Raw genomic sequence first — 9,174 nt, forward strand, 5'->3', positions numbered from 1 at the left:
CCTATGTGGCTTCCCCCATTTATGAAAGGATCATGGAATGTTTGGAATTATGTGCTTCCATAGACAAAACCTGATTTTCAAAGTGGGATAACACTCAAGAGAAGAAGATATTTTGTAGTCATAGAAGCTATTCCAAGACCAACCTTCACAAAAAATGTGGGGTAACACTTGAGAGGAGAGGATATTTTATAGTTATAGAAACTAATCCAAGACACCACAAGATAAGGGGTATCCAACAGTTGTTTCACGCACATGCACCTACACATCACATCTGAAAGAGGAGGAAGCGAAGGACAAGCAAGAAAACATACTCAGCATGCAACCAATCAACCACTATATTAGTAGGAGACACCACTCCCTTGTGGCTTCCCCTAAGCAACCAACAAAAAACAAAATTCACATACACAACAAGTTGACTACCAATATGGAGCTAGAAGTACACTTGCAGGTTTTATTTTCCTTACTTGAGTCCATGCTAGAGTAGTTCAACCACATGTTAAATAACTAAAAGTGCAAAGTGAAAAAATACACCATCCTTGATTATCAACATATAAGAAATTAATGAAGACCACAAGCATATTCATGTATAAACTATGCATGCTATGACTTACATTGCCCTAAAAACTAAGAGAATTAGGGGAACCCTACACATTTCCATTATCCCTTTCATTCTGAAGCGGAACTCAATTTACAAACAAGACGTCAGATATAAAATATCGAGAGCCTAGATGTTAACGTATGAAAGATCCAAACAATATTTTGAAGTTTGCATGCTGAATTTACCTACCAAATCAGAAACAGAGCCACCAACCCTGTTGTAGGGAAAAGTATCCCACTCGGATGACCCTATCCCACTCTAAGGGTGATAGTACCTCAGCAACAACTGTAAAGAAAACTACTTAAGGTTTACTTCTTTATGAAAGCAAAAGAGAGTGGATAAATGCACTAACCGTTGCCTTGCGCTTAATGTCGAATCCAAACTCTTCTTTATGGCTGCTTGCTCCCAGCTCCTTGCTCTATTGCTGGCCGAGTTACAATGAGATCCTGCAAAATAGCAAAGAAAGAAACTACAAGCAACATGCAATCATAACTGATTCATAGATTAGTGTAAATCAAATATACCATCATCACAATATATCATTGAAACAAGAGCATATAGAAGAACCTCAATAGCTTTTATTAATGAAGAAGTAAAGGTTCTGAGAGTGTTACAACCATTGAAGGTCCTAATCCAGCAACACCTCCCAGCAGAAAGAATTTCTCCTCTTCACCTCTCTCAAGCAATCACCCAATAGCTCTATAGTGAAACCAACAGCATATCATTACTTTGCACAAAATTCCAGCCTCCTGAGCTCATAGGAGAGAGCTCAATATATAGATGAATTGAGAAAGGATGAGTCAGCTTGCAACTGATGTGTAGCTGCCTTGTGTCCTCTCTCTCTTCAGTTAATCTTTAGTTGATCTTCAGTTCTTGAGTCCACTTGGAGAACCTTGCTTCCACTTGGAGAAACAGAGCCTCTGACTCATCACAAGGCGAAATCCATGATCCAAGTGTCATTTTTGGAAGATTCCAGAGCAATGACTCAGTGTGCCACATGTCCAAACTCGCTCAACGCAGGTGGCCTTTGTTCTACCTGCTTTGCAACGCAGGTACACCATGGAGGAGTTGTGTTTCAGCGCAGAAGCCTAGTGGAGCACCTGCTTTGATTTCAGGATTGCTTGTTTTTGAGTGTTTTCAGGTGGAGAACTGATCTGAGAGCTGTTGGTTTGCTGACCTTGTTCCTCTAAGGGTAAGAACATCATGTTTAGGGAACTTTGGATCCCTTGGATTATTGACAATTCATGCCTGTTGCTGTAAGGCACAAAATTGTCTATAACAGATGCCCCCTAAAGTATGAGGTCGTTTATCGGGTGAAATGCTTTATTGAGAGGATCCGAAGTTCATTCAATCTGCTGAGAAGTGTCCTGTAATAAGATACAATACAATACATTATTTTTCATACATTTTCATGATCTAGCTGAGGCGGACATTCCCATGCTTAGCTTTATAAATACATTTTGGTACATAGAACAGACGATCGTCTGATTGTAGACCGATAATTCTCTGCTGAAATTATCATCCTTTGAGGAGGATGATCATCTGCTGTAATGATGTACATATCAAATGTCTTTATGTCCTGAATATATATCGCAGCCCGGATGGATGAAACTACATCCGGGGTCTTCAATCTCTTCTGATCTTCACTCGATGTACAAGTCGATCCATGTGAGAATTTTTTGAAGTCGAACATGGAAAGACATCGCTTGATTACCGGTCAATGATGTAAACCGTTAACAAGCGCGAGAGGAATCACCGATAAGGATGATGACCCTCAAGGTACGACAGTACAATTCACATGGCGGGAATAAAGGACTTGGCGTCGACCACCATGCAAAATCTTCTGGTCGAAGGTCATTGATGTATACCTGTCGCCGGAAGTGAGAAACTTGCCATTGAGGCATGCAAGCTTCAAAGTACTGAAGGGGGTGTTCCTAGATCAACTCCTTGGATAATGAGCTGATGTCGACAAGGAGCGATCCGTCAAAGGATGGCCTTAATGAATCCCACATCAGTGACACGGAACGGAGCTAGTGATTGTGATGAGGTGAAAACAAACTGTGATGTATGATTCAGGGTGGCGGCCATGAAGTGGATGAAGGATAATGTATGGCAGTGGATGGGACACGGTTGACTCTTTGCAGAACCACATCTCTTGAACATATAACGACACTGATGTGATGGATTGGTAGCATTACCCCAATTGTGGATGGTGTGGCGAGGACCATGGTTATGAGACTGGTGAATGAAACAACCCAACCCGATGTGATACGGAGGACAAAGTGTCATGTTCAAGAGCGACTTGCTACCATTAATGCTGTGAGGTTCTCCCAATTTTTCCCCATTCATTGCTGACCAGTACCTCTTTATTTTTGTCAAGCTTGAGGAGGATAACATATGCTTGTTCTATAACCTTCCCTTCGGGCAAGCCCATCGCTATGTTTTAACGAGCCTAGCGATAGGGAAACTCGTTCTCGTCTAAAGACAAGTTTGTCACTATTTAATCATTTTAACGAGTCTAACGACAAGGAAAACTCGGTCCTTTTCATTTTTAGAGAGTCTGAAAAGGTACGGAAAGTTAACTCCAAAATTCCTTTTTCGTCATCTAATCCCTTAAGTCCGAAAAAGTATAAAAAAATACAAAAGGGATGAATTTTCGATTTCTTTAACGAGCCGAACAAAACAAGCGCTCGATCTTTTTGTGCAATAATCCCTCAGGTCCAAAAAGATTAAAATCTAGAGGAGGGATAGCTCTTCCGGTCCTTTTAACGAGCTGGAAGGTCAAAACTCGGCAAACTTTTCATATTTTACGAGTCAGTGAAAAGAGCTCAAAGAAGACTCGTCTTTTGAGGAACGAGTGATAAACAGGGACAGCAGCAGATTCCAGGTACAGGTTGGAATTTTCCAATCACAGCAGTGTCACAAGGATGGCTAAGTGAAATCACTCTTCGCAACTGTTCCTCAAAATGGGTAAACAAACATATGGAGATGAATGATTGGCCAAATGAACGGATGGAGGTGATGGCATATAAACACGACCAAGGGCTTTTAATATGGCTGTCATTTCTCAAGGTTATTTACCGGTTCATTTTTTCTGGGTGAGCTTGAACTGTTAGGGAAAGATTGCTCACAATTTATGTTTATTTTTTAACGAGCATGAACTCTATACAAAAACTGCTCGATTCTTGCATTTATTTTTTAACGAGCATGAACATTGCTAAAACTGCTCGATTATACCAGTCTTAATACAAGGAATGCCTTAGGTGAGGTAATCTTATTTAAGGAGCGATACCTCACTAATTACTCCAATTTGGCAGGTTTTAACTTTTGCCCTTCATCCTTTCTTTATGCAAGCTGGAAACGGCTAATCCTACGAGTTTAACGGGTTAGACCTACAGGTTTAAAGGGAGGACCTAAAAATTTAAAAAATAAATAGTCGTCCCGTGCTTGCACTCCAAAAGGTTTGCATGCCCCCAGGTATAAAGTATAATTTCGAGATTCTGTCCTCTTACTTATTATCCGAAAAATGGTTTTGTTCGCTGCCGCAAACTAAACTCTCTTTTCGGCGATGTCTATCATTAGGTTGCTAAGGATGGTGACTACTTGTTTTAGCAATTTCATCTCTTTCTTTGGAGACTGCCCTACTTATCCTTCAAAACATATTGTTTTAATGGGTGAGGCTTGACATTCAAAGATGGTGGCTACTTGCTGCCACAAATGGATCTCCTCCTTAGGAGAGCCTACTTTTTTAGACAAAGGGAGACGATCTTTTCGCTCACATAACTTTGACAAAAGAATTTTATTCTAGAACAACCCTCTCTTCCTTTTTCGGACGGGGTACGGACTAGTCCATTCTTCTGCGGAAATTAACTTTATACCCAAGGTTTTCTCTGCCCAAGGCAGGCCAGGGTGCATGCCCCCTGGGTCCCAGTTCTTTCTTTCCGAATTACTCGCATTCATCGGGAAGTAGAACCGGGGGTGGTGGCATTCCTTGAGTGAATAAACCGTTAAGGGATGGTATTTGACTATTTGCGATGCGTGATCCTGGAAATGAAAGTTGGTCTACGAGCTTGACCATTCTTCCTTCGTGCGGAAAACACATGACTCTAAAGAGCGAGGACACTATTGCCTCCATGCAATATATATAGTCTCGTCCAAGGAGTAAGTTATAAACCAAGGGTCCCTGGACGACCATGATGTTCATATGAACTGTCTTCCCTTTCAATGTAATTGGAACATTGGGGAGAATCCCTAACGGGTGACTGGTTCCTTTATCAAAACCTGATAGATTTCTCATCTCAGGTAAAAGCGCCGGGCAACCCAGTGCTTTCCAAGCAATAGAGGAAAGGATACTCACAGATGCCCCTTCATCAATGATAGTTCCAGCCATCACCATTCTGTAGATTTGGACTATGATTCTGAATGGGATACTGGCTGGTAACCGGGGTCTGCCTAATTGATTCCAATCAAAGGATACAACTAGGTTGCTCGGTGGTGGGACCGAATATACGGCCGGATAGGACTCTGACGATGTTCCTTCCTGCGATAAAGGAATGGGCGCATTGCCCTGATGCTCATCAGAGTCTGTGTTGATGAAAAGAATATGGACGGTGTCATCCTTATCCTCTTCAGTGAGGGTGTCATTTGAAGATGGGTCTTCAATGACGGAGTCATTGGAGGATGAAACCTCTGAAGGAAGAACCGGGTCAACTGCCGTTTCGACCTTTAGACTTTTGTCTAGTCTGGATTCAGTAGGTTCATTCTCAATGACCGACACTTCAGCCGACCACTTGAGTGGGTCAGCTGGATTTTCAACTATCAAGGGATTAGGCGCGAGTTTTCGGTATCCAGGAGGAAGTCGTAACGGTGAAACCGGACGATCTTCCAAAACTCTCTTTGCCTCATCTAAGAATGGACATCGGTGGATGGCATGATCGCCTTCACACAACATACAGGGTGATCTTGGTCTCCCTCTTCGTCCTTCACTCTCGCTAGTTGACGGACCGCAATCAACATGACTACCAGAGGTTGATGCTACCGGATTGTGCAACCTTGGGGACCAGTCCCTTAGTATCCGGGGAATACAAGGACAATCACGATGGAAGTGGGCCCCTTTGCAAATGACACATGGCGATTTAGGCCCGGTCGGTGCAGTGTGTGGATTTTTGTCAGCTGTCTTTTGCTTGCCCCCAGTCGCCTTTGCCATAGGCCCCTTCTGCTTCTTTTCTATTTTCTTCTTCTTTTCCTTCTTCTCCATGGGAGGCTGACTTTTGCCGGCTCTACCTTGCAAAGATGAAGGATCAGAGGAAGTATTGTAAGAAGTGGAAGGCTGGTGGGTAGTTCTAGACTGGTCTGACTGTTGATTCGACTGCTCAGGATTAGTGGCGATCTGGACTACATTAGTTGAAAAGAGCCATACAGGTAGGCCAATTGTCAATCCTGGAAGTGAAAATGTGGCCATATGAGGCGCACCAATATCTCCCCAAGAGGAGAAGGGATTTGGACTTCCACCAAGGTTACTTCCTTGGTTGGTGGGCTCCATACTTTTCAACTGAAAGATCAGCGTGGGAATAACAGGTGATTATGTTCCGTTTAAAATAAATTTTATTAACGACGCTTTTAGACACAAACTTGCTTTTTCATGTTTTAAGAGTCGAGAAAAAGCTAAAGATGACTCTAGTCGCCTTCGATGTTTTAACGAGCCTGAAGTGACAAATGCTCGGATGGACTTTTTCAGTTATAGAGTTTGAAAAAGGCCAAAAGAAACTTCTCTGGAGTTCTAGGCAGAGGGTGTGCCAAACTTTTCGCGAAACCACAGAATACGTTTTACGGTACGGGTGGTCGATCTTCGTGAATGCTGTGTTCACTGCATCGCGATCAGTAGGGCGGCCGACACGGCTTCCTATGGATAAAGGATAATTGCCTATAGGGGTCTCCCAATATATACGCGACGGTACGTGGGAGCACAAGTCCGTATTAGTGCCACCGACTCTCAGGAGGAATCACCCACCTTCGTAGAGATCGACAGTCACTATGTTTAACGACGCCGGAACACGTCTCTACCTAGACCTCTATGTGTTTGCGTTATGTTACAAAGCGTTGTTATGTAAATTGGATTTATTTTAATGTTGATCTTGCTTAGCAGTTTGCCTTTAAGGATCACCACGAGATGTATGTAACAAATTCCTGAATGCAGTCTAAGATGAGAAGCAAACTTTTCAATCTTTCAACTTTGAAAATCTTAACTACTGAGGGAAAAGAAAGGCAAATCTTTTCACACAGATCATAGAGCACACACTAAATGCAAATTTTTCCTAAATCGTCAAGCAAACAGTCAAATGCAAAATGCACAATGCATGTATTTTCTTTTCCCTTTCTTAATGTAGATGGGTTACAAAAAGAAAGTTGTTATATAACTTTGATTTCGATTTAAAGTGAAAACAAACAAGCTTGTCCAAAATCAAAAGACACCTTAAGATTCACTTGTTTAATCACTGGAAATACATGAAATCAAACCATAATGACGAAAGTAAAATGACTAATCAGCTATGGACAGCAAACAAGCTAACTCTTTAGACCAGCAAAATGCCTAACACAGGTTCAGATCTAAGAGGCCAAAAGCAAGACTAGTTTACTCTTCGTTATGGGAAATTGTAAATGATTAAGAAATACAAAAGAACAAGTACAATTTTGTTACATAACAGAGGCAGAATGATGGCAAGTAATGTTGGTTTCAGAACAGGTGCAAGACTGGTAACTGGCAGCCAAATCTATAGTGAAAACAGGCAAGAGAAAAGGAGGAAACCCCAACAGCACTAGGCAAAATTGGGCCAACGCAGGTGCTGCACAGCCAGTCTGGCGCTCAGCGCAGGTAGCCCCTTCGGGACCTGCGTTACAAAGCAGGTAGCCTATGTACTACCTGCTTTGGAAAACGAAAGTTGCGTTTTCACAGTTTCGGGGTCATAATTTTCTCAAAAATGCACAGTTTTTGCTCAAATCAGAAGCAATCAGTCAAGCACACTCAAAGGGATGATAAGGAAGGTGAAAAGCTATCACTAAGAGCTTACAAGGATCCTTGTAGATCAGCTCTTCAAATCATGAACTTTCTCAGAAATGAGCTAGAGTAGCTGCCCTCTACTTCGCTTTTGATATAGTCAAAAGCTCTTCGATTTGGTACTCTTTTGTTCAGGAAATGAATAGCAAAATACTACAAACACAATCAAACGGATACGATCCCCAGTGGAGTCGCCAGTTTGTTGTAGGGAAAAGTATCCGACTCGGATGACCCTATCCCACTCTAAGGGTGATAGTACCTCAGCAACAACTGTAAAGAAAACTACTTAAGGTTTACTTCTTTATGAAAGCAAAAGAGAGTGGATAAATGCACTAACCGTTGCCTTGCGCTTAATGTCGAATCCAAACTCTTCTTTATGGCTGCTTGCTCCCAGCTCCTTGCTCTATTGCTGGCCCAGTTACAATGAGATCCTGCAAAATAGCAAAGAAAGAAACTACAAGCAACATGCAATCATAACTGATTCATAGATTAGTGTAAATCAAATATACCATCATCACAATATATCATTGAAACAAGAGCATATAGAAGAACCTCAATAGCTTTTATTAATGAAGAAGTAAAGGTTCTGAGAGTGTTACAACCATTGAAGGTCCTAATCCAGCAACACCTCCCAGCAGAAAGAATTTCTCCTCTTCACCTCTCTCAAGCAATCACCCAATAGCTCTATAGTGAAACCAACAACATATCATTACTTTGCACAAAATTCCAGCCTCCTGAGCTCATAGGAGAGAGCTCAATATATAGATGAATTGAGAAAGGATGAGTCAGCTTGCAACTGATGTGTAGCTGCCTTGTGTCCTCTCTCTCTTCAGTTAATCTTTAGTTGATCTTCAGTTCTTGAGTCCACTTGGAGAACCTTGCTTCCACTTGGAGAAACAGAGCCTCTGACTCATCACAAGGCGAAATCCCTGATCCAAGTGTCATTTTTGGAAGATTCCAGAGCAATGACTCAGTGTGCCACATGTCCAAACTCGCTCAACGCAGGTGGCCTTTGTTCTACCTGCTTTGCAACGCAGGTACACCATGGAGGAGTTGTGTTTCAGCGCAGAAGCCTAGTGGAGCACCTGCTTTGATTTCAGGATTGCTTGTTTTTGAGTGTTTTCAGGTGGAGAACTGATCTGAGAGCTGTTGGTTTGCTGACCTTGTTCCTCTAAGGGTAAGAACATCATGTTTAGGGAACTTTGGATCCCTTGGATTATTGACAATTCATGCCTGTTGCTGTAAGGCACAAAATTGTCTATAACAAACCCTGTACTCCATGACTATATATTATTTTGTTTGATGAAGGTATCAACCATAATACATTGAGATATAAGTACATTGACATGAGAAAGGACTAAAATTTCCTAAAAACATAAAAGTTCAATTGTAAAATTCTCTCATGTTCGTGAGGCTAAACATATAAATTAAAATACAATTAAAATAAATGCAATTCAAATAAATCATTCAGGAACTCTCATCAATCAGATATTTTAAGTGTTACCTTCTAGACCTAATCCTC

Source organism: Pinus tabuliformis, chromosome 2_2, assembly GCF_031772625.1.
Source record: "Pinus tabuliformis cultivar Carrire ecotype Pingquan chromosome 2_2, CPIR1, whole genome shotgun sequence".
Classification (NCBI taxonomy): Eukaryota; Viridiplantae; Streptophyta; class Pinopsida; order Pinales; family Pinaceae; genus Pinus; species Pinus tabuliformis.